Genomic DNA, 26,935 nt, shown 5'->3' with positions numbered 1-26,935 from the left:
GAAATTTATGACATGAGAAATAAAATATAAAAGTTTCTATTTAATTACTTTTTTTCTGACACTTTAATTTCTTTTTTAATTTCTTTTTTAATTTCTTTAATTTTTTAAATTTCTTTTTAACGACTGTGTCGGTGATTTTACTGTCACTCAGGAAACTTTTTATTTCTATCGTGCATTTTACTTTAAACACGCAGTGCATATTTATCAGCAATATTTGTTGGTACAAAATGGATTAAATGTCACGAGATGTACAAATATCTCTGGAAGAAATATTCGCAAACTTCTAGTAGAAATAAATGTTTTTTAAATATATTTTTAATTATGTATAGATTGTGTGTGTGTCTAACAAATTCACTTTTTTCTGTTACAGGTACGTTAATTTCATAGCATTCTCCACGATGGTTATTCTTTAATGATATTCTGGAAACATATTCGTTGCGCCGATTGATGCCGGTACGTAATTTGACTCACATCATGTAATGTTCGATACCCAATTTCCGAATGTCCTCCATCAGTGTCTGCTTTGATATTGATCCAATTTGGAGCGCTAATCGCACATTGAGCGGTTAAATTATTGCATTTAGCTTGGCAGATGAGTGCATTGCAATTTTCATGACTATGAAGTTTGAGGATGTAGAGCCATTACGATCGCTTGAAGCATCACTCGTACTACTAACAAAGACGCGTATAATAATTAATTTGATATGATTTATTGCATTTGTTAAATATGTAAAAGTACAACAGAATTATATTTGTGTGTAATATTTTATTTTGCTCAACAAGAATTTATTTTTGCAGTAATCTGTTAACAGTTTATTAAAATTCTGCAAAGTAAAAGTAAAACGAAAATAATTACAAAATATAAATAATAGATATTAATAAAAAAATCTCGATTAAAATAACTTAGTGTTTTTTTGAAGATTTAAAAATTAATATTTGCATATTTTTTTATCAAGAAATTATGACAAAAGCTTGTTTTCACTTTAAAAATCAGCAATTGAAACGCTATCGGCATGTCAGAATTAAACGGGAGATGCCTCGTGTCTCGAATAACGTGTGCGCATTCAGTCGATACCGTTTCAGAATAGCAGTGCTATACTAAGCTTGCGCAATATCCTTTGTATTACGCGTAAACCTCCTCGCTCCTGTCGATCGATCTCGTTCAACCTCGCTGATTCCGTCAGCGTATCTACATATGGATACACATATAGATTCGCGACGTGTTACAATCACACTAAGTTATCGCAATTTGCATCTCACGCATCAACGAGGTGGAATGGGTGTTCCGTGGGTTTGTAGAACAGAAGGGTTGTCTGAAAAGGAGAGCTTGCGTTCATCCGCGCTCACTTTGATGAGAGAGAGTGAGCGTTCTTTGTATGAAATAATCGTAGTCAGCTGTGTTAAGTACTTATTGAAAATTTATAGCATACGCGGGAATTTTCAGCAAAAAATTAGCGGAGAGGTTTATCGATTTATTGGCTTCATTCGGAGCTCTTTTTAAACGTGCAACGCATATTCAACGCATATTCAACGCATGGATATAAATAGATAGAATAATAATGAACTTTTGGCGAAACTTGTGATGTGTAGCCACATTGACCATGATACATGAAAGGGAAACAAGAATAATTAGCATTTAATGGCTATATCAAATCGAATTCGATGCTTACGGACAGAATAACATGTCACGAGGATTTCAAAGCACGCATTATATTCCCGTGAATGGAACGTAGTAGCGAAACCAACCTAACTGGTGAAAGCATGTGACTTGGCAGAAATTTGTAGAATTTGCAGATAAACTGCAGTTATCTGTTGGCTCCGTACTACGCAAAATTTCATCTGTTCCGTTTATGCCGTATTCATCTACACAAGCACACACAAAGGCATGAAATATTTATACTTTCAACGTTGAATTAAACATAACAGAGTGCTTTTTATGCAAAAGGGATCAAGTTGCAATTTTAATTGTTTTATATTAGAAACGTTTTGGAAAACATTATAATTTTAAAATATAAATATTTATATTAAAGCAGTACTTATTCTTTGTATAGATTAACACACATATTATTGTGCCATTAAATATTAATCAGTCATTAATAGTTTAGTTTTCAATGTAATGCCTGAATGCTTCGTCAAGCAGATTAAGACTTATATTGATAAATTAGATTCTAAACTATATTTTTGAAGTGTTGTATAAAATAATATTAAGATTTTAAAAAGTTTTAAAAGTTTATCTCTTATTAATATATAAATGTGGTCTATTTTTGCGTTGGGAATATTGTTTACTATTTCTTACGTAAAAATCGTTTAATTATGTTTTCATAAGTTTATATGCTTTTTTATTTATAACTTTGATAATGCCTATATATTATTAACAACTTATTTTTTGACGAAAATTTAAATTTATACATGCAGTAATATCAGAGATTAAAGGAATGTGTAAAATGCGCCAAACTGCAGTTAAACATTCAATGTCGATTATATTTTCATCAAGTTTCGCGATTTTATGAATTATTTGAACAATTTTTATTTCTTAAAAATATATTTTATATTTTTTATTAATATTGAATATCAATTTTTTAAATATTTAACTAAAATAGATATTTTATTGTGATAATAATAGAGAAAAATAGTAAATAGATATACATATGTATATTAAATGTGTATCCGATTTATTTTCGTGATAAATAGAGGAAATTGAATACAATCGAGGATAAAACTGGTGCAAAAACAAAATTGGATAACATTTGATAGTCTGTTTATACTAAATTGTTTATATTGAACTGCTCTTAAAATACATGAATTGGTAGCGATCCATTTTCGCGCAAATAGATAACCAATTTAACTCGAGCGTATTTATAACTCTTATCAGATTTTTCTCTACACAAAATCTCAAAGTGTAGAGTTTCCGATAGGCGTGCTCGTTCCGCGATTGATCACTGCCCTCCAGCGTCACCTTGTATGACCGCAGGGCATCTTTCTTTAAATTTTCAACGTTTACGACGCGTCGAGTCATCTTTGTGGGCGTGAACGGTCCTGAAAATACGTCCTTGCGAAATTGCGACCCCGAGGAAAATCTTCCACTCCATCGAGCGAAATCTCGGCGAGAGAGAAAAAGCTCTTTCGCCGGAAGCTCTGGCGCGCGTGGTCTTCACGAAAGTCGATCGGATTGAGCGTGTAACTGGATAAGGGTGTCGGATGTATGTATAGTGTCTTGGAGACGCGTGCGAAGGCGAAGGACGGCAACGACCTGTGGCCCTACGGCGTCTTCGCAAGCTGTGCCACGGCGCTTTCTCACCGGCCATTTTGCTTGATCTCCAAACAAATTTAATTAAACCGGAGACGCGCGACGCGGTGCCGTGCTCGCGGAAATTGAAATTAGACGCGCGCGCGATCCGGCGCTCTTCTTTCTTCTCCCTCCTCTTTCCTTCTTCCTCTCTCCATCTATCTGTCTTCTTTTTTTTTTTATGCCGCAAACTGCACCGACCGCAAAGCACTTGTACATCATCTCAAGCTCTTCTCCACTATATCGCGCGGTGTTTTACGCGGTTCCATCGCTTTTCTGATCCTTCGCCGTACACGCGTGGCTTATGCAGTCGTTGCCGTTGCTACGGCAACCTTAATTGGAAATTTCTTTGTGCGTACCCACAAAGTTTATGTGCAGTAATAACTTATGGAAGTAATTACTTTTCAAGGTTATCATATATTTTTTTTTCTCTTAAATGTTTTCTGGAGCGCAACATTTATGCCTCGCAAATACTTTTTTTACGATAAGCTATTCAATTTTTAGCAATTTTGATGTAGCTTCTATTTTTTGCGGATTTATTTTCGAACGTGTAAAATGTTAAGTGAATTTGATTTCTATCACTTTCAAAGTTTTATAGAACCCACAGAAATATATCAATGGATGAATTGCACCTGCCATAAATATGATATCTTGGAAATTGGCGTTACATCTTGTAATTTGAAATTAATTATGTATATTTGTATCCGATAATGTAACAGGATGCTAACAGGAATTATGGTTGAGGGAAACTGGGTCTTTATAAGCCGCTAAATTTGCCGGCATGTTTAATACAATAGGGATTAAGGATTACTCGGTATCAGTCACATTTAGGTCATCGTTGATTAGCTGGGCAATAGATGCGAGCGTGATTAACGAAGGATTTGCAATAAATAATGTAGCTGCATTTCAATCTTGGTCTTTATTATCGCGATCTACACGTTAACACGACTATCAAAGCACTTATTTGTCTCGAATGCGTTTTGACGTGCGCGTTATCAACAAATTCAAACAGACACAGCCTAATGCAACGACACAATTTACTCGTGAATTGCGTGAAAGGTTCGGGCAAAGCGTGCCCGAAACGCAAAATGTTTACGCAGGCAAACTCCGGGAGACATGAGTATTTGCGTCTAACGCTACCCGTTACTCGTGCCTGTAACTACGAGTGAGGGAAACAGGTTAAGTCTCAATCGAAGTCTCAAACAACGTCGATTGCAGAACGGCGGGCTCGCGATGAAAGCGTTACCTAAACCGAATGCAATTCGCTTCAGAGAGGCTCGCAGGCACACCGTAGTTGTGCCGATCGCGCGAGGAGAGAAGAGGATCGGATCGGCCGCGAGTCGAAACCGCCGTTTGAGAAACCCCTTAATTGCAACACAGAGGAAACTTCTCTCTAGAAACTTCGGACGCTTTCGCGGTCCGCAAAATGTTGCGACACCGAGCAAACCGTAAATACCGCCGGCATGTTCCCGGAGGCGCACGGAGTGTTCCGCGGCCTTCTTCCGATGGCCGATCTCTTAACCTCCTTCGAAGTACTTCTCGGAGGAAGACTCTCCAAAGCGGCAAATAGATTCGTGAGTTTGCGATGATCCCGCGGATTAACTTCCCACTCCTTCTTGTCGAATCGAACCGGCTGCGGGGCACTTCATACTTCATTTCGCGGAGTTTCGAATATCGAGATTTGCGATCGTTTCGTTCGGCGCAGTTTCCCCGCCGGCCGGCTTGTGTGATTCCATTTCGCGAATCTACGGTGGAGCTTATTCGAGCCGCGAATTGGTTCTCGCTTAATGCAACATCGGACTTACGTTTTCGCAATCTCGGACGAACGGTTTGCAGACATATCGCGTGGCTCTTGAGCGAAGCGCCATGGTATCGATCCATTTCACAGCTTACGTTCATCCTAGAGAGATCCTATATTTGTTTCGTAGCGTGGATTTGGTTCTTATCGTTTTATCTTTTCGTGCCGCAATAGCGGTGGAAAATGTATCGAGCGAAACGAGCTTCTCGAAATTTTCTCTGCTGTTTTCGGAATTTTATTTTACATAGATAAGTGTGATTTTAAATTTAACGAAAAGGATAAAAAATTTATTTGTGAATAAAATCTATAGCTTGTATTAAAAATATGTACATTTTGCGAAGAATTATATTTTAACTTTATTTAATCATTTGTGTATATTTTCATGTTGCTAATGTTTCTTTTGTCGTCACTATATTTATAACCAGCTAGCTGGAGAAAGACTACTCGTGTTAAATGAAAGGAAACATATATAAGTAGAAAATGATAAAACGATGGTGCGATAAAAACAGACTCATCGAAAGAAATACTAATTAATAATTATTTACTTAGCCTTTATGATTCTATAGACATTAGATGAAATATTTTCCTATTTTATTGTACTTACATTGACGGATAAACTGTCAAGGTAGCTTTATCAAAGAGACTTGCTGCAATTTATCGCAGTCTTTTTATAGGAAGCGTTATTGTACGCTTGAACAATAGAAACCCACTCGTGTTCTTGGAGCATATTTCATTAGTTGATATTTATGCGTTCTACGATGCAGAAATGTACCAGACGATTAAGATGAATATTTCGTTTAAGTTACATGTTCAAGTGGCGTAGTTAAAAAGCAACTTGAATTATATCCAATTTAGAAGATATTTAATAGCGATGTCATATTTAAAACTTCCATAATATACAATATATTTTTTGCTTTAAAAAAATCTGTGAGATTGGCTCGCGGTGTAATATAAATGTCAGAACCGGTGAGAGGAGAGCGACTGAATTTAAATTTTGGTTGCGTAAACGATGAGTTGATGCAAATAAAAGAAAATAGTTTAGCTTTCGTTATGGGAAAAGGTGTATGCGTGACTGCGGAGATAATAATAAATCCTTCATATCATAATTCAAACTCGAGAGAGAGAGAGGGAGAGAGAGTGAGAGCCGTGCGATTAAAAACAGGAAATGCAGCCGCGGTAAAGCGCAACGAAGATGGAATTTTGTAAAAACGTGAAGCCATTTGGCCGATCTCGATGAACGAAATTTAGTGCCTTCGTGAACGAGCGGGATAGATCGATGGCTGTCGAGTTGGCTTTATTAAGTCCTCGCACAGCTTCACTCCACGGGCGCGGGTACAAAAACCTTCGCGTACTGCAGGAGAGGCGAGGTTGGACGGGTGTTAATCGATAGGGTCGTACGTGGTGTACTTGCGTGACGACTCGATAATTAATTGGCCTGGAATACAGAGCGCGAGAATCGCGCGCGCATTTTTGCGGTCGTCGCAGCGTTAGTCTAGCCGCCGGCGCTATTTTATATATCATCGGTGGCGATTTATCGTGGCGTTTGACTTTCGCGTGAAATGGATATTCCGATGACAAGGAGTAATTCATTAAAAAGGCCAGCAATTGATGGCTTAGGAATAACCAGCGCGCAATTTGTTTGTCTGGGAAATGGAATAGCGAATGGGATTGCGTCTAGTCGCGATGCAGAAAAAGCACGTTTTTGTGAGATCAAAAAGAAAAGAAAAAAATGTTTATTTGTATCGTCGAAACATATGTCATATGTCATGAATGTGCGGTATAACAGTGCATTAAAGAGATTAAATTATGAAAGGAAATTCTTTTCAGCTTATCTTTTTTGACGATATTAGAGGATTTATGTTACTATTCCTGTTCTATAATAATTTATACATTACATATGTTGGAGACCGAAATAGGTTTGCATTAAGCTGCGGCAGCATAGTAAATGACGCGTTGATATCTCGCAGAGCATCAAATACACACGTTCTTCGTGTCGTAACGATATATTGTATGAGGCTAAATCATTGTGATAACAAGCACCGCTTAAATATATATATCGCCCTACGGCGCGCACGCGTTCGTGAAATTTTTCTGTCGCCGTCGCGAGATACATGGCGGACATAACGTGTCACGGCGAAGTTACACGGTCACGAAAATCTTTTGCGATGGCGAAATTGCGATACCACTGTCGAAAAAGCGTTCCCCGTCAAAGAATATTGTCTGGCTAATACCATCTCCAAACTGGGAAGCGATGATTCTCGCTTCCCCGTTTTTTTTTCCCCTTTTTTTTTCCCCTCCGGCCAAAAGAGCGAAAAATATCGCGCACCAGCTCGCTTGTCCAATACGAACGGTCTTATCGAGCTGTCGCTTTCTCATTGTTTTCCTCGGGGATGATTGTTGCCCGCGCGGCTCAACTTCGCTCCTCCGTTATTCGAGGTTGTCGTTTGCGTTGAACACTTTGTGCACAATGCAACGCGGCAACTCTTTTCCCGCTGGTTTGAAATTCGCAGCAATTCTCGCTCGTTTTACCTTCCATCGCGAAGTGGAGTCTGAATATCGACAGGAAGCTTGTGTGGCGAATAACTTTGTGATTCGTGCATCCGTAGGTGCGGTTTTTGTGTAGCTCGTTTATGGAGTGTCTCACGACTGTCGAGACTTTTGACGATTGTAAGATTAAATTATATTAGCATGGCTATATTTACATCAAAGGAACGAAAAGATTTGAAAATTATTTCATGTCAATGATATTAATCAGCAAACAGAGAATTTCGTGAATATTCTTACTGGAACGTATTATCGTCTTTGCAGGGTTACATAATATTTATAATATCTATTCATTCCGAAATAGTTAGATAAGCAGGTGTAACTTTTCTTACAAAACTTTCCACCTAGCGCTGAAATATTATTAAACTAGATGTACACGGTTTTGAATGCTTTAAAGCAGCTAAAAAAAATATTATTGAGCGTACATATGCACACATTGACAAAGGTAGTTTCAAAGGGGAAAAAAAAAAAAAAAAAAAAAAAAAAAATCAAAATAGCATTTCATCATCGAGAATATGGAGCAGCTTGTTGTTTTGTTTCTTAGCAGCGCTTGCAAAGTGATAAAGACAGGTGCAATTCAATTTTCAACGCGGTAGTTGGCTTGAAAATGTCAATGCTTCTTTCGATCCAAGTCGATAACGTCATATATCTTGTTCCACTTTATTCGTACATGAAAATGAAGACAAATTGCATTTTTATAACTGGCTTAATAAGCATTATTAGGGTTCGTGACTCTCGCGTTCATTGATTGTAATCTTTATTACGAAGGAAATCTTTATTTCACATTGAAACATCTCGATATGTATCTTTATTTGTTAAAGGCTCATCGTATTATATTTAAAACATTTCTTTTCCCGAATCAACTGGCCGCGCGTGCCAATGCGCGCACAGCACACAGCATGTAATCCTAATCCAGATTTACACACCCGGTCAATAGCCTGTTAACGTCGTTCGATCAATACCGCAGCATTCAATGCTCAATGCTAATTATAATTGGTTTCAATTCGCCTCGGGCGTGACATTGAATCGGTTCGTGCCGAAGACACAAGTATTCCCAGCGCTATGACACTGCTCGTCAGCAGATAATAATACCGGGAGGGCGAGGCTTGGATAACGGGACGCGCGGGGTGACCGCGGAAAGGTCGCCCGGGATCTTCGCCCAATGGCTTCTGAATTTTTAATCCCTCTATTTTATTTAATATTCATACAAGCTGTTGTCACAAGACGCGCGCTTCCTCCCCGTTTAACCGCCAGATATAAGCAGATAGTAATGCCATCTTAATATATAATTATCGTATATTACGTCACATTATATTTTCCGCGTTTATATTACAATGTTGCATCATATTGTATTAAGTTGTATTGTGAAGTTTATGACATTACAGATGAGATATTATGACGCATAACGGAGTTAATTAATATCTCTGCTACATTATTATAAAGTAGAAATTGTTGCACATGCTTGCGTGCAACGAGGACATTCGTATAGTAAATTGCGCTACACATTCGTCACTTATAATAGTTCTCTTGGTTTAGAATATTCAATCATAATTAAATTACTGCCGGAAATATAATATCGCCGTACCTATAACGTGCATGCTATAGCATTTTTGAATCACCTTATCGGACACATCCGCGCATGAAATCTATCAGGACTGCACGATAAAAAATCTTTATCGCAAAGATGCATGAGTTTTCTTCTCATTTCGCGATGTAAGTTCGTGCTAATGTAGATAGGCATCGATGGATTTACACGGTGTCTGCCGACATCGTCGGTTCGCAAACCGGATGATGCGCTTGAGAATATATAGAAACGTAGTTTCCTTATCGAAATGTGAGAAAATATTTTATTTTAAAGTTCAATTTTAAAGTTTTATGTCATAAATCTTCGATTGATTGCTAATTTGTGTCGATTTATAAAAACTACGAGGGAGCGTGTAAATTTCTCACGAAACAGAAAGCTTACAGCTGTGGGAAGCCCTGATGTATTATCGATAAGCGAAGCAAATTGTGTACAACCATGTAGAAGTAGTTGCATCAGTTTAAGCGATAAACCTTGTTCTAGTATCTTCGTGAAAAGGAAGACATCGATCGAACGAAAGGCAGGTGTTTTAGCGAGATTAGAACTGATCATGATCATGTACATTAAATTTACATATTGAAACAGATTGCGCATACCGACGGTGGGATCAGATATTAGATCAATAAACGTTAAAAGATCACGATTAGATAATTAAAGAAACAACAGAATTCGATTATTATTTAAAAGAATTTTTTTTAGCTCCTTAGTTCGTATATTATTTTATTCAACGTTGATGTTACAATTTATCCAAACTGTCACTAAACGCTTATATTATTCATACGATTTAATCCACTGAAATTTTAATATATTCAATTTAATCTGAAGAGAAAATTTCGCAGAAAGTTACTTTGACTCTTACTTCTATTTTCCTTCGATCTGATCTCTCCTATTTTCCTTCGATCTCTCACGTTGCTGAAATACGTGAAGTTGTTCTAAACGGACTCGATGCTTTACGCGAGTTGAATAATTTTGCTGCAGAAGCGGATTGTCGAAGAGTTTTGTCTTTGAGAACACTCGTTGCCGGAGCGTAATGCGCGACATCGAGATCTCGTGCACGCTAAAGTAGTACTTTCACTCAGAGATGCGCGCAAACTTTGCATCGCGGTGTGTCATAAGGTGCCTGGCTAGCGTAGCAACATCCAACGGGACTCTAAGTACGGGGCACGTAGAGCGAGAATCGAAGGGAATTAGTCCAAAGTTCCACTTTCCAAATGGAGGATCGGGCATGCTATCCCGCAGTGGCGCTCGTAAAGCGCGAAACGAAGTTTCTTACGACGTCGATTGGATAAAAGACTTCGGAAAGCGATACAGGCGTGGCGTATTGCACTGCGAGTAATATATACCTCACCATCCTAGGTAGACTGTTTCTTGGCGAAAGTTTTTCTCAATCAGCCGCGATACTCTCATCCGTTGGAACCATTCTGTGCGGCTTACAGTCTCTTGAGACAATTAAATCGTTGTGTGATTTATTTTTAGTATCCTTTTTCCATGGAAGCACGCGGTAAAATTATACGATGTTACAAAATAAGAGATAAAATATGCAAATAATATTTTATAAATAAGAGATTGCAAAAATAACTCACTAATTGATTTTTATAAATTAACTTATTCGCCCGTTGCATTTATTTATATCATCGAATCTTGGCGTTGCTAAAAAAGAACGTTTTGTTAACGAAGAAGTTTAATATGACATTAAGCCATTGAAATAATGAGAACAATATATTAGTTAAGAGCGTTAGTTATTTTTAAAAAGCGCATTATTCAAAGATTCTTATTTTAAAGCGAATAAAAAATTCGATAGTTTAATATTAACACATTCGTATAAAAGCATTATATTATCGATTATTGCTGCTACATTGATATCAGGTCTAGAATGAAGTCTTTTTATATACAAATCTATGTTTAGATGGAAAAATAAAAATTTGTTTTTTACATTTTTTTGAATAACGAAAGCTCTCTTCAAAATGAATAGATTGTTTATGTCGATAGCACGATAGTTTGCACAGATATTTGCTTGACAGATTATATGTATGATCTTGCATACAATTCAACCTCGAACAATGATGTTATTATCATACTGCATACAGCAGGAGTAGCATGTGGGTACTGAAGATGATCCTAAAGTGCGATATAGACGCCCTGATGAATAGGTGACTCAACCGGATGACCTACACTGAGGGTCATCAAGTTGAGCCATGTTCGGCAGATCGCGGGCATCCTTCCCTGAATATCGTGTCGCACTATTCGGGATGCCGAGGATGCACACACCAATTAGCGAGATAATCACGTTGTTTAGATCGATCGCATGTAGCCGCCGGCGAATCTAAGTGTTTCGCCGGACGAGCTGGTCCCGATTAACTTCGGTTAAACAGAAACTTATGAAGACATCGCCATTGGCACCTTTCAGGATCTAGTTTCTTTCATGCATTCGCAACTACTCATCTTCGCTTGCGAAATTGATTCTTAATCTGAAATAAATTATATTATCTGGTGAGATAGATGTGTGCATTTTATGTGCAGCAAATATTTATCATAATCATATATTATGTATTAATCAGCGCCCAGTTGAAGGAAAATTTAAATTAGCTTAGAAGCAAAGTTTTTTTTCCTTTTTTTTTAAATTATTAGCATAAAACGTATATTCTAGGAAAATCTAAATTTAAAACTAATTTACGATCATCTGAATTCCGAGAATATCTCGTGACGACTTTACACCTCTTGCATGCTTCAGGGAGTATTAGTTTTTTCTTCCGTTTTTTTTTCTCTTTTCCATTACTTATTAATCCAAGATTTTTCCTATACGCATGGCTGATATTCCTCGAAATCTCAGTGGACCGGAAAATCGCAATGCAGTCTCGATGGTACAATATCTGGCGCATTTCATTTTTCCACGACAGCGAGACTAAGATAGAGTGCTTATACGAGACAGTAAGGTAGACATGATAGAAATACGTTACTCTTTAATAAAGGAAAATACGCTTTACCGAGCACACAAGATTTTCATAACAGGTTATCGTAGAAAATCGGAGCATGCAACGTTATATAACGCGCAGATTTCTTAAACGACAAGCTTCAGGTGCTTATTAAAAAAGATAACGGTAACAATGTGCGCAATAAATACCGTGTCCATCGGCTTTGTCATTCAATTAAAAACATTTTTTTTCTTCTTTCGGATATCACATCTATGCGTTGCATAATTTTTAATTTAAAAAAGTTATCAATACACAAACTTTTGTAATACACGCTTTTTTTATTGTTGGAATGTTGAAAAAACAGTTTTCCTGTTTTAAGACACACCGATATTGGCGCTATTGCACGTTTTGCTATTGCAATTTTACGTATAACCACGTCGCAGTCATTTTAATCCGAAGAGAGAACATTCTCGAGGCTACGTGCGGAAGCATTACGTTATCTCGAAACGGGCAAGCGCGGACGCTTGTGTATGAGTGATGCACAGAATGCATGCAGATGCGACTAAGGGTGTATGCAGGTATTTTCTGGCTTCTCCGCGTGATACGTCAATTGTCGGTCGCGAATCCGATTTATCGCAGAGACAGCAGCGACGGTAGTAACATTGGCGGTGCTGCTGCTGCTGCTATTCCGGGTTTTCAAGCGCTCCGAGCGATGTTGCGCGATGCCGCTGATTAATATGATTCTCACGAAGAGTTAGAGAAGGCGCATCAATCACGAGCACGTCGAAACGGTGGTCTCCAGCCGGGAAATATACACGGTTGCGTTATCATCCGCGCGCTTGAGATGATGGAACGTGGGTGTACGTGCGCACGAAATGTCTTTGAAGGAACTGCGAATGAAGAGAGTTGCAGTCGCCGCGGTTGCGAGCGTGGGTGTTAGGTCAACGCGGTCAGGTCGGAAAAATTCCCGGCACTTTTGGAACGCGTCCGCGCGTCTCCCTCCTTCTCTTTCTTTCTCAGTCTTTTTTTTTTTTGCCTTTTTCTGGCGAATTTCGGTGCGGATTACCCGCGATTTCTTTCAGCGGCTGATATTTCACGAGTGCTCCGTATACGCGCGTACGTGCATCGGCGTTCATGCATATGCAGCGTCGCATGCATCTATGTATGAGGATATACTCGCGCATTTTGCTGCGACAACAGCGTCGATGACGACGAGCTATCTCTCGCTTGGAAACTGCGGGGATAATTCAATCGAATAAAATAATCTCGCCACGGAATTATGCAATCAATTGCTCCGTTGTTCCGTTTTTTAACCGCAAATTGACATGGGCGGCACTTTTCGGTTATAGCACTCTGGTTTTCGCTCGTGTACCGTGTATTTTTTTGTCTGTGAAACTGTCGGGGAGTTTTTTTTTTTTTAAGAATGTAACAGGTGTTTTTGAAACAGTTGCTTTTACGTTTGCACACAATTACTTTTGAGAAACGAGTTGAGTACACTTATTTATGGTTAACAGTGCGAGAATATGATAAACGAGAAATATAATTTGTTGAATCGTAAATCCAAACGACGATGACGATTCTTTATAATTAACAACGATTTTATAGATATATCTTCATTTTGTCATTGAATTTTATTTTGAATATTGATACATATCTGAAGAATAAATAGACATGTTTTTGGCTTTCTCGCTTATTTGTGGATGTAACATCCAAGACGTCATTAAAATTTTAGTACAATGTTTTATAACTAAAAACGTAAAAATTAATAATAGAAATAAAGAAATGCATATTAAACATATTGAAGCTTTGATAATAACAGAATATTTGAGGAAATTATTACATTATTTAAGCTGTGTGGCTATAAAACTGAAAAGCATTATCTGTTTAAATTTGTTTTATCAATAAATATAATAGTTTAAATGTGCAAAGTTGAGTCTTTAAAGTACGTAATGTACATATATTATTATAATAAAACAACTCAAGTGGAAGAGTAAAAATGACCGATAAATCTTCGGAAAGCGTTATCGATGGATTGCTTTTGTGAGTGGTCGATTTAACGCACCGGTGCAACTGCTAAAAGTCTTCACTTTTCATTTTTACTACACGCATACATTCGAGAAAAATCATGAAATAGCACGATGGTGAGCTTACTGCTATTCCACAATGGTATTCCCGGCACGTGAGAAAAGAGAGAAAGAGAGAGAGAGAGAGAGAGAGAAAGAGAAAAAGAGAAAGAAAAGGAGAGAGAGAGGGAGAGAGACGACGGAGTACCTTATTTTTACGCCTGCGGTCCTACGTGTGCCTGGCTCGACGTTGAGTCTTACCACTCAGCCGATCGAAGCCGTCTACTCGCCAGGTAGTACGTACCTTGGGCGACAATAAAAGCCGATGGACGACGCTGTCGGAGAGCGTCGAGCTCAACCGCGTCAGGCGAAATCGCGACGTTAGGAGTGTAGTAGTTGGAAGCGAAGTATTGCTTTACGAACGCGGATTATTGCGGCTCTGACGTGCCGGTGAGGCACGTACAAAGTGCGGCACGTGATGGAAGTACGACGGAAATATGGATGCCGCCGAGTCTCTTCCGGTCGATCACTGATGCCAGATGACATATTCACGGCGCCACGTCACTGATTGGCCCGACAGGAATCATGAAGGAGAAATATCAGGGCGCATAAATCCACAGCAGGGCAAAGCAAGAAGGATTTTATGCGAAAATATTGCTTTCGAGATATGTCCACATTCGTATTACGCGAAAGATTGATGGTTCTGATATGTTTTCATACCGCATATGTCAAGATGCAATTTTTCTTGGCCTAATAGCATCGTTTATATGTGACAGAGAAATTGTTGATACTATTTTAACTTTACAAGGTACGAAGAAATTTGTACAAGCATACAATATCTGTTTTTGAAATTATGATAATGTTCTTGTATAGAAAATCGTAAAAGGAATTTTTCTTGCCGTTGATTTTGTTAATAATTAAATAATATGTATTATAATTACAGTTTTCATATTCGTTTCTTTGTAAGTTATATTTTTATGATTAACATTTCTTTTTATGAAATTTGCTGGATTTCTTTTCTATATTCTTTTGAGCTTTATGCATTAAAGTAGTTTATTCCTATTTCGCAAGTGGCACTTTCATTAATGTAATGGATCTTTTGATGCATTCATTACCAGACTAGTTACTCATGGTCCGTTTTAAGAGCTACATTAGATCCGGAAAGAGCAATAAGCTTAATATTTCCGCTGTCGCAATATTCCGCTTTTACGTACATAAAACTGCAAATTCTTGAAATCTTCTTTCGTCAAATTCTATCCTCGAAAGGTAGAAACGAAATAAAAAAGAATTTTTTATTTTATTTTCCGCTTAACCGCTATTTATGGCGCTTTTCACGTCATACAAGACATATGCGTACAATTTCCTTTCAGGTCTAACGTGACGTAACGCGCATGACGTAATATCTGCAGCGCTATAATACACTTTTCAGTTATTGCAAATATGTTATGCATGTGCACATGTACTTACTTCAGCATCTTCTTTGAATGATGCTTCGTAAAACGAGTTAGAATGCAACACTACGAATTTCTTCTCTTGAACGAATTCAGGAGCGCAATATTCCGCAGATATAAAAGAAAATATATTTCGCAAAATTATTTCGTGGAACATCATCGGGTCTAAAATTAAATTCAAAGTTATATTAAATATGGATTTTTACGAGTGAGCGAAACATAAATTTTATTAGAATTTATGGGTATCGCGGACGCTATGTATACGTATCTCTCTTTAGTATCGAGTTACATATTCCATCGCATTACATATTGCGTATTATATATTAAATTTATATCATTGCAAATTTGTCGTGAGCTGTGTCTATATCTCGAGTTCAAAAGTACAGGCTATTTTCAGGCTGCCGCAATATAAAAATAACGTATTAAATAATCTTTATTAAATAAATATGAATGCTTTTATTTTCTATTATTTTTCTATTTTCGAAAAATACTTCAAATATGCAAGCTCTAATTTCGCATGTTTGGTAAAATAAACACGTGTTGCAAATGTAAGTTTTTTTTTTTTTAATAGATCATATATTTCTGTCGCGAATCATGCCAGCACAGAGAAACTATTCAGTCAGGATTTGCGTGGCACGGTCAAATTCTCACTGATTGTCGCGCCGTGCGTGGCACGGCATCGTCGCTATGTTGAACGCGAAGAGACACGTACTGATTGAATACAGAAGTTTTGCGTGCTTGCCAATCAAGAACCCTGCGCACATGTCGAATTCTCTCAGCCGTGAAACGCTTTATTCACGGTGTCGGCATTACGCGGTACGTCGAGGTCAACATTGAACGCGAAAATCCGCGATCGCGCATTCTGCACGGGACGAGAATTGTCTCTATGCGCCGCATACCAGAAGCGCTTTCGTGTACAACGCGGGCTTTCATTCAAAATTTTGCATTTCTCCTCTCTGTCGCGCTTTCCATCGCATATCTGAGGTACACCCTTTGCCGCGACACCTATTGCGGAATCCTATCCGCAATAGCGGCGCGCGCGTGAAACGCGCGATGCACGCTTTGTCCATTGCTCGTAATATGGTTCACTATACTATTATTCTTGCGCTCGTTGTTGTCGCATACGTTATTCCCCATTCGCTCAGTAACTCAATATAACGCGATCTAGATTGCAAGTATCGATAAACTATATTTTATGATTTTGCACATTTCTTAAACCCCCCGTTGCAGCAATACTAAAAGATTACGAAGAATTACAAGCAATACGAAGAATTATTTTTGTTTCAGTCTTGATATATTTTTGTTATTTAAAATTTATTTTTTCAATAATTTTGTAGAGCGGTGTTACGATTGTTTTACATTTAATTTTAATGTGTTTGAAGAAATATTGAGAACAATTTGCCAGTTTATTTGTTTCGTCTATTTTTGTTTTTTTAAACTTAGTGATTCTGTTCTGAACTCGTGATACTTTTATTTATGAAACGATTTATCATTCTGCACATTGTAAGGGATAATAGATGGTCGTGAATAACTTATTATACTTGTCGCACAATACCGTCTCGATTTAAGTGATACTTTGTATTTTTAACAAATGTAACGAACGATTACGGCATTGCACTGAATAGTGGGATCATATTTGGGAGATTCATATCTCCGCTAATGATACAAGAGTGACAGTCGTAGTGTTACTGTGCTGGAAAATAATGTGCTTTCTCGATAATGAGGACAGATATTGAATTGAAACAAAAGCAGCTTTATATTCCGACAGTCGCATTTATCTTCATTTACCGCTATAATTGGCTCTACAGTAAACGTATACTTTTTATATATATCCACGATTATTCGTTTATACGCCTATGTATATGTCATAACTTAATCGGATATCTTACGCCATATTTTTATTTGTGAACGTAAATGTTCAATAAGTTTTAAAGGATTTTAAGTTTAGATATAAATGTCAATAATTTAATGTTGATATCGTTGCCCTGATTTTAAAACCATGAATGTGCTAATTTTCCGATTTTTCGATTTTAATATTATTTTCTCATTTTATTTCGGACAAAGATTCTATACCTGAAATGCGATAGCAATAGCAGTAAATCAGTGTTTGAATAAGCTGAAAGAATTACAAGAACAAAACAAGAATCTAATTTTTCGGAGCAAATTAAATTTTCAAATAGCAATAACTCTAAGCTACAAAATTGCACATTCGTGGTTTTGGCATAAGAGTGACGATATAATAATAAATATATTAATCTTTTATTTTTAAAGAGATACAAATCTAATTCGAAGAATCTTGAAAAAATAAACTGAGAACCGTGTTGCCGAAAATGCAGGTTTATATTTAAAATCTTTACGGCGATAGATTGAAATAGTGTCTGGTGTGTTTATACTGCTTTTTGCCGCGGCGAATGTCGCCGATATTCCACTTTTTTTTCTCGCTCTATCTACGGATCTCTCTCGGATTTTACCGGCGATGGAGGCGGAAGAAGTTGACAAATGGTAGCGATCGAAGTCACTTGTAAGGTCCATTACGGCGCGAGACAAGTATACACTGCGCTCCTTCTAAAATCCGAAAACGTTTATCGGCTAACGTTCAGTCTTCTCGTGTCTGCGCCATCGAATATATCCTCTAACGCCGATTGCCCTTCGGTCCAAATAAGAAAATGAAATTCAGTTTCACGATGCCTTTCCATCTAATCTTTCGTTCGATTTTTCGCTGCTGAATCAAAAGCAGCCAATAGAATTTAGTAGAATACATTAGCATACGGCAATATATTTGCGATAAAGTATCGTAAAGATTTAGCACTCCCGCGAAGGTTGCATCTTTTTTACAAACAAGAATGATAATCTTAAATTAGCAATTTTATAACATCATCTGTGCGCGCTCTTTTTTTCTAAAAGACACGCTATATTTTTTTTTTGTTTTTTTTTTTATCGACTTTATGTATATATTTCTTAACTGATGAAAAGTTGTCGGTGGAAAGAGCGGTACGAAAAGCGAGAATTCGAGAGATACTTTATCAAAGGTCAGTGTACGACGCCGCGCTTCTGCGGGAATTATTCGTTTCGTTTGTCGTAGGTCAAGTGCGGGGAGGACCGAGCAATTCCGGAATCGTATTAATCTTCTGTCGCCGATTGGCTGTCCGCGACACTGCCGGGATGCTCGCGAATTTTTCATTCTTCTACCTCCGCTTCTTTTACTCCGTCGCGGCTTCCCCTCTATCGCGCCTTCGAAAAAGGGACGCTTTAGTCGATTGCAGTTTCCTATAATTCATTGTTTATCGTAAAATAACTTCGCCAAATACCCTCTACACGTCGCGTGCTCGCCATAATTGCCAGCGAGATTAATCGTGCAGCAAAAGCGCGTATCCTTCCCTCCGAATTCTTACGCATGACTGTCTGAAAGGAAATCAATAGCAACGCGATGGCCCATTTTAAAGCGCGTTGTCGCATATGCATGCGATATTCGCGGATGGTTGCAATTTAACGCGTCAAGCCGGAATTCGATTAGTTAATCAGCCGCGTGCGGCACGGAATTTTGATACAATTTTACTTAATCGGCTGAACGATCACCATGGGGTCATTACGCATAAAACAGAAAACAGTTCGATGTTTTCATCAATTATTGCGCAAGCGTATAATTGAGCAAGAGCTGACGGACCCGCATTAATCAGTCACAGATTAAATGGTTCATAAATATAATATTCGGTGAATGAGCGCGCATATTATCGCTTTAATTCAATTTCAGTTATAGCCTTATCGGTCTTTGATTTCACACACGAAAATTATTTTTGCGGATTTTATTGTTTTGCATTGCTATACGTATCGTGCGTGATCGTTCATTTCGATTCGGTATGCAATTAATATAGATCTAGAGGCAGCATAAATTAATATGGATCACCGAGCAAACAGGAATGAAACAGAATGTCACACACAAGTCGAGTGATAAAATTTTTTAAATTTAAAAATACAAAAATTAATAATTTTGCTAAAGAAGCGATGTTTGGGTTACGAATTTAATGTATAATATACGTTATAGAAGAGAGAATAATTAAATGAAATTAAATATGAAATTTATCATGATAAAAAATTGATAAATATTCGCATTAATCATGCGCTTTGGTGTACTAAAGTTAAGAAATTTATAAAAAGTGAAATAAATTAGTTTGGTTTTTGAGAGACTTATATGTGTCATGTTCCATTATGCTTCATGAATAACGTAAAACACCGGTTTTTGTCACGCCGAGTCGTGTCTATCGCATCGATTGAAAACGTTTGCTTGTAGAGCACGACGTCAAATTAAAGCCTATAAAATCCCAACTCGCATACGCTCCGAAATATCTACATGCAATAGCACAAATTGAATCGTATGTGTCCACACACCGCGCTGGTACTCCCGTAGAACGCTGTACCGAATCACGAGCTCGTAAACGAATCTGTCACTCGTTTCGCGTAGCACGCGACTGCCGGTTTTATGCCATCGTATCGTATCGTATACACGACAAAAGCTGCGGGTGCAAGTTACCTCGGACTCTGTCTTCGGTCAGCTTTTGCCACTGCGTCGAGCGCAATGCTGTCGTTTTCATTTTCGCCGTCCGCTTTCGCAATCATTGTGCTCGTCGGACTATTCTCGCGTATCGTCGTTGTGTGAACGCGTTACTCTCGTTTACACCAGCCGCTTGTACCAACGCGCGTTTTGTTCCACAACCGGCGAGTACGGCGTCAAAGGACGCAGTTGCATTTATATAGTAAAATTGAAACGATCGAATACCTCGCGATACGGCACTTCCTTCAGAGTATTATACGCCGGTCTTCCTCGGATGCTATTGCACTCGGTCGTATCTGTTCGCTACGCTGGGTTGAAGCACGTCAAACGTCGGCAAAGCGATGGTGTTTCTAAATTTTGGTCGAAAACCATGCAACATAGAGCTCGAAATAGATTAAAGTGACCGCGGTTGATTCGATATTTTGTTATCCGATATCGGATTTTGCTATGGTCAAAACGCTATATATGCTATATACGAAATTGTGCTGAATTAGATATTGGTAGGATAAATTGCTACCATGTAAATGTTGCAAATAGCTTGTCAGACCAACTTGATACCGCTTAATTAACGGTAGCTGTACATTGATGTAATGTAATCAATTAATTCCATGGGAATTAGGAAATTATTATTATTATTAATATGTAGATATTCAGATATTATATTATATAGTAATAAAAAAATAATAATCTAAATTTATACGATTATAATATTTTATTTTATAAAATAATGAAGAAAGACTCTACAAACTAGGAGCGCTTATTTGTTATTGCCGTTAAATATTTCGGAATGCTGTTTGTTTTCTGGAAACTCTGAAAAAATATAACACAATTATAAATGAGACATTTTTAAATTTGTGAACCGGAATTGATGTTTGTTGAGTCAATTTTTTTTATTACTGCTACTTTATCTTCCAGAGATCTTTATCTTTTATACGGAGTGTCGAAGTACGTTGATCCGAGCCTGAAGGCGCTATATACCCTTTGCACTCCGCAAATGTTCGAAAATCGCGCCCATGCATAACAACCTAAACACCACTCGTGCGATCCCTTTGATTTACGATTTCACGAAACAACTGGTTGGGTACCTGCCCATAAAGTCGCCACTTTTACTTCCCCCTTTCGTGTCAACACGCGCGAAACTGACGTTGATATGCAAAGCCCGATAAGTCACTATGTAACTGCGCGTTTCTATAAAGTTATTATTCTTATCGGATTGCCGATCGCAGCGTCGGTGCGCGCGATATCTTAGTCAATGCAGGACATGGTCTTCGGACAGTGATTTTCTTTCTTTCAACTAGTATGCATATGTTACATAATTTTGAAATGGCGAAACTGTCATACATTTATTGTTCTTTGATCAAATTAGTAATAAATAATCGAGATCAGAGATTAGATCAGAATTAAGAAAAATTCAGTTTTTGTAGAGAAATTAATTATTAATGAAATAGACTGTGGCAATCCTTCGCTGTACTTTGAACTATAATTATCACATTAAATTATTATTGTAGTAAAAGTGTCAGTAAATATTTCACATATTATCTGAACGAACAAATATATCAACATCCTATTTTATATCGTCATTCCGTTTCCTTCGGCTGCGTTAACGTCCAGTTCGACGTGAAATCTCGTTGGCAAGCTTTCGTTATAATGTCAAGCACGCACGGCCCGCACTACCGCTTCACTCGCACGTCCCTTCGTATTCGTTTTTTTTTTCTTCACCTATACCCCGAAGGGTATTTTGCGAGTCCTCGGAGCAACGGTGTCAGTATCACCAGGTTAGATAACGCCAACGCCATCCTGAATCCCAAGTACAATATCTCTTCTATTCGCTTAAGGCGTTCTGTCCAAAGATCAGCGACTTTTCAGTCGCAAAAGCGATAGATCTCACGTCTTTTAAAATTCTAGCCTCGACCACCATCGAGTATCGTCCTTCTACCCTTCCTCCTTCTTTCTCTATTTCCTCGATTTCATGAGGACGCGTCGCGAATCTCCTGGTAAGAACATTATCGTCTTACCTGGCCCGTAACCGTAACCCGGTTCGTCTCACAGGCGGGAACGTCTTTATTGCACCGCACAAAAAGCGCCGTTGTGTTTGGCCACTTAATGAAATTGGTTCATAGCTAGCAGGAATAAAACGGAGAAGGTGTACAATTTTGATACGGGGAAGTTAAAAAGTAAGTTTCTCAGGAAAGTACTTGGGCGAAAATAAAGAACAGAATTCTAGATGCTGCCGCGTATCGTAAAAGTGTTTTAATTAACGACTAGCTTGATGGGTTGGTATATTAAAATTACATGTAATATGAGTTATATATTTTTGCCGCGAGAAATGGTTAATGGCACTTCAGAGAGAATGCAGACTCCGATGTTATTTTTGTCGATATTACCTGACGTTTTTAACGTTATATTATTACTGCTTAATTAGTATTAGTACATCTAGCTTCCAAATTCAGATTACTATGTATTTAGATTATGAGAGAAAGTGTAAAAAGGTAGAAAAGTTCTTTAAAATGACCTAATTTCGATGTATTATAGTTTTATTCCTTTTTCAATTTTTTACTTTTGCACATTTTAGCTTTCAGAAAATCAATTAGTTATTAAAATAAGAGTAAACTTGATTGTATTACGTAATATAAATGTGTGTATTAACTAGTAGTACTTAAAATTTTTATTTTATTTTTGGATAATAAAGTTTGGATCATAAAATTTCTTCAACGTGGAAGTATTGTAAAACTAGATAAATTTTTTTTAATAGTGTAATTTCAAGTCATATTTGATATTAATTATCTACTATGTATGTGCCTCAAATATTTGCTAAACTAATTGCCGGCCCTTTTCCGAATAACTGACATCAAGAAGTTGTTTAAATTCTTACAAAGTCAGATATTTGATCATCAAACCATGTAAAATCTTTTTACCGTAATAACGAAGTAACATGCTTTATGCTCTCTGCAGTGGCGGTAATCTTCTTTTTTTTTTTATTTTGCGGGGATTAAAAATCTCTCCCGGGTTTGAAGAGTGCAGACACGTAGACACACCTTTACAAGTGTACCATACTCTCCGGGGGCACGAGCTGAAACATAATATCCTGGAAAATTGTGTCTCATTTATTGCGCCTCTAATTTTCGTCGTTGTCTTTTTCGCATTACGCTTGCAACGATATTAGACGCTCCATCTCACTAGCACCGCCATTTTAATCAACCATCCAGCACCATATCTCGCAATGTAACTATTATTTTTTTTTGTTTACTAAAATAGGTTCCAAGCTGCCGGAGCGGAATAGCTTGAATAAAAAATAACACGAATTTTTATTTACATCTGTATTTATCTTAATTAATTGTATTCTGCACGAAGTTATATTAATATCTACAATTAATAGGATTGATTCACATTTTTCCAACTGTCAAATCTAGTTTCGATAATACATCTAAATTTTATGCGATTTTGTACAAAATTTCATGCGATTACAATTCTCGATTTTGCAATTAATTCCTATTTCGTGTGTTATCTATATCTTCCGCAAATTTTATATTCAAACGATATTGAAGAAATAACGGAAATGTCAATCAGAATTAACTTTATTATATTATAAAGTCTAAAATGAAGAAAAATCGATTATAGTAATTTTCTATCAAATTTGCTTGCATAAATTATTGCAATAATTAAAAAATATAATTTAGTTCAAAAGGTATGCTTGCTTATTTGACTTGCTTTTGTGTATCCGGCAATATCTATATCACTTATCCTTCCTCACTTTCCATATGCGGCAATGTTTGGCGGGGTTTATGCAAATATGTGAAACTGCAACGCGGACGAAATTCTCCCAGATTATGCCGGCGTTCTTGCTGAGACAGGTATATGTTTACAAGAAGCCGACGAAGGCCGTCAGTTTACCCGAATGCGTAGTGCATTGCTCTTTCCGTGGAAACGAGTGTCTCTCTTTTCCTTTTTGTCGTTCGATCTGCATCTTCATCCGTCATCGTTTCACCTTGACGTAAATTTCGAAAAGACTTTTTGCATGTAGAGGGAAGCACGCGACTTTATAGCAGATAGATCTCGGTAGCAAGATAGTAATAAATGACACTCGTAAGGAAGACGTATTGCAATGCAGATTATATTACCCTGCAGTGTATCTTGAAGCTTTATAACATAACTTTAGTATACTGCACGCTCTACAGTCGTAAGTCAAGTTATGTACAAGATAATTAAAAAATTATGCATACTGCGCGCGGTATTCTTACATGCTTGGCGCGAACGCATTCGAAGATTGCGTTATATCTTTTTGTTTATCGAACCCCATATTTCGTCTCGATAGTTTGTGATGAAATAATTTGTATATTCATTTTCATATGTCGCGCTGAGCGCTTTGCAAGATTGGTCGTGGTTCGAGGCTTGTAACTCGAAGTTCAGAGAGAGAGAGAGAGAGAGAGAGAGAGCTCACGTGTCCTCCAACGGCAGCAAGCGAATGTTCAAAGATACGGACTAATTGTCACTAATGTTTGCGACTGAACCGAACGCTACCGTGGCAAATGTTTGCGGTGCGCCAGCAGTACAAGGATCCCTCGTCTCTCTGACCGCCGAGTGTTTTCAGAAACGTTCGCTTTGCCTCAGGAAGGGAAATGCACGCTGTAACTATCTGGCCGGACCGACGCGACGGTCAAACTTCCGGCAGCGAAATTCGACAAATATCCAACAGCAGCTAGTGTTTACTGCTTAGGAAGCAAGACGCGGAACTTTCCTGCAACATTGAAATCCGTAACGCGTTAAACGCAAGATGTTGCTTGCTGCAAATGTGATAGGAATTATATATAAAATTTATGATATTTCCAATATTGTGACGCACAATTTACGAAGAATTTTATACATATTTTATAACTCGTATTGGTTTTATTTTCCCGAGTCGATAATTTGTTCTTTGAATTAAAATGTTATGTTAAATTGTTGATATATGATACGAATTAGGATAGACGGTGGTTGGTTTTTATCTTCATTGATTTAATCTTAATTGAATTAATGGTTTGATTGACAGTATTGTTTTGTAGCAGTAAGAATAATTCAAAATAATTCTTCACTGTGGTTTCGTATAATAAAATATTTATTATTACTGATATATATGACTTTACACTGTATGAACTTTGTGTAGAAGACTTTGTGTTTTTAGAAGAGCGTATTCTTTATATTTATTTGCATATATTCAGCATGGTGATGTAAATATTGAAGAAAAAATTAATTTTAGTTTAGTTAAAGAAATAATTGTTTTAATTTTACATCTATATCCTTTAGTTTTTTTTATTATTAAATTTAATTATGTTTTATTAATATTATTAATTTAAGTAGTTTAAAAATTAAAATAATAATTACGATACTAATACGAGCTAGCTGAGAGCTTAGAACAGAATAGTAACAGGAACGTGTTCGTTCGACCTCGTATATATAGGGCGTGATAGTATTTTTATGTCACGATTGGGGACAATATCCTCTTCTGATTGGCAGTTGTAAGTTGCTAGATCTACACCGCAACCAATAGAATCATAGAAGGTGGAATAACATAAAAATATAAATAGTGCCGCTTAGACAAACAACTAGCTCGTGATAAATCAGCGGATCTCTTTGATTCTCGTATTATCGTTTTTAATACGTGTGTGGATGCGCGCAAGGGACGTATACGACGGTGAATCTTTATGCTACACCACAGTATAATTTTTATTATTAAAGGTTCTTCATGAAATTTAATAAAGTTTAATAAACTCTCCAGACATGCATAAATTTTCCAAGTTCGAATACATTATCTAAATTATTCGGAAATTCATTATACATTATTTTGTTGTGCGAATAAATAGCGTATATCTATCGTTAGTTCTAATTAGTGTCGTTCAGGAATAAACAGTTTCTTCTTTCGACACTGAAAGCGTTCGTCGATGGCAAAATATCATCTTCACGATACGGTCTTAAGAGGGCTCTTAACGTCGTGAAGCTGAGTCATATATTACAAGCAGCTTAACGCGCGAGAGGCGGCTTCCTTGCACCGGCAGCGCGCACCGGCGCTTTTATTAAAACGGCGAAGGCACGTTTGCCACTCGGGTGAATCGTTTACTCGTTTGAGAGATTACTTTCGAAAGAAACGGAGGCGTCCACTCACGATGATTTGCCGTCTCGAGTGGTCTTCTCACGTGCGCATCTCTATGCAGGTGATATTGGATTTTCAAGTCTAACATCGTAGCTACATTTTCGACCTGACAGGTGACTGGGGTGAAGGAACGTTTATCGACATCGTAGCCACTGGTCGCACCACTGTAATTATCCACCCCTAACATTGTGCGCATAACGTCACCTAGCTCCAACGATTTTCTAGGGATGATAAAGCGAGTCGTGACGAGGTCACGCATTTTCTTTGCGAAAATTGCACGCTTCCATAATATGTTCTATCGCTCTAACAAGTCTGCAGAGTGTTTGAATACGATGTATCATTAAAGCATCAGTATATATACACTGTGAGGTAAATTACGGACTCGCGAATATTTATGCATAATAATTTTAATTAAATTTAGCGATTCACGTCATGCGAACGCGATGCAGGGATGCATCCGTACAAACACTTAATTAACAAACAATAAGTACTAATACAATGCTAGCGCATGTGAAGTTAAAAGACAGACGGCAAACAATGTTCACCGTGCACACGCGCTGCGACAATAATTCAAGTGGAATCGAGGGATTTGTTTTACGAGTACTCGAGATGGTTACGAGAGGTAC

General features: G+C 37.5%; 1 protein-coding gene and 1 long non-coding RNA gene across 2 annotated transcripts in view; both read left to right on the top strand.

Annotated features, from left to right (window-relative positions):
- LOC136999593 (uncharacterized) overlaps positions 1-8,122 on the top strand; it is a 61,978-nt gene extending 53,856 nt beyond the window's left edge. Inside the window, exon 2 of the long non-coding RNA XR_010889913.1 lies at positions 371-8,122. This is a non-coding gene — a long non-coding RNA (uncharacterized lncRNA). The remainder of the gene's footprint in view (positions 1-370) is intronic.
- The window catches only part of Invadolysin (leishmanolysin-like peptidase, invadolysin), a 246,089-nt gene that overhangs the window by 60,013 nt on the left and 159,141 nt on the right, over positions 1-26,935 (top strand). The window lies entirely within an intron of this gene.

This window comes from Linepithema humile, chromosome 4 (genome assembly GCF_040581485.1).
Source record: "Linepithema humile isolate Giens D197 chromosome 4, Lhum_UNIL_v1.0, whole genome shotgun sequence".
NCBI lineage: Eukaryota > Metazoa > Arthropoda > Insecta > Hymenoptera > Formicidae > Linepithema > Linepithema humile.
The sequence above is the reverse complement of the archived record's forward strand: the minus strand, read 5'-3'. Positions and strand labels throughout refer to the sequence as shown.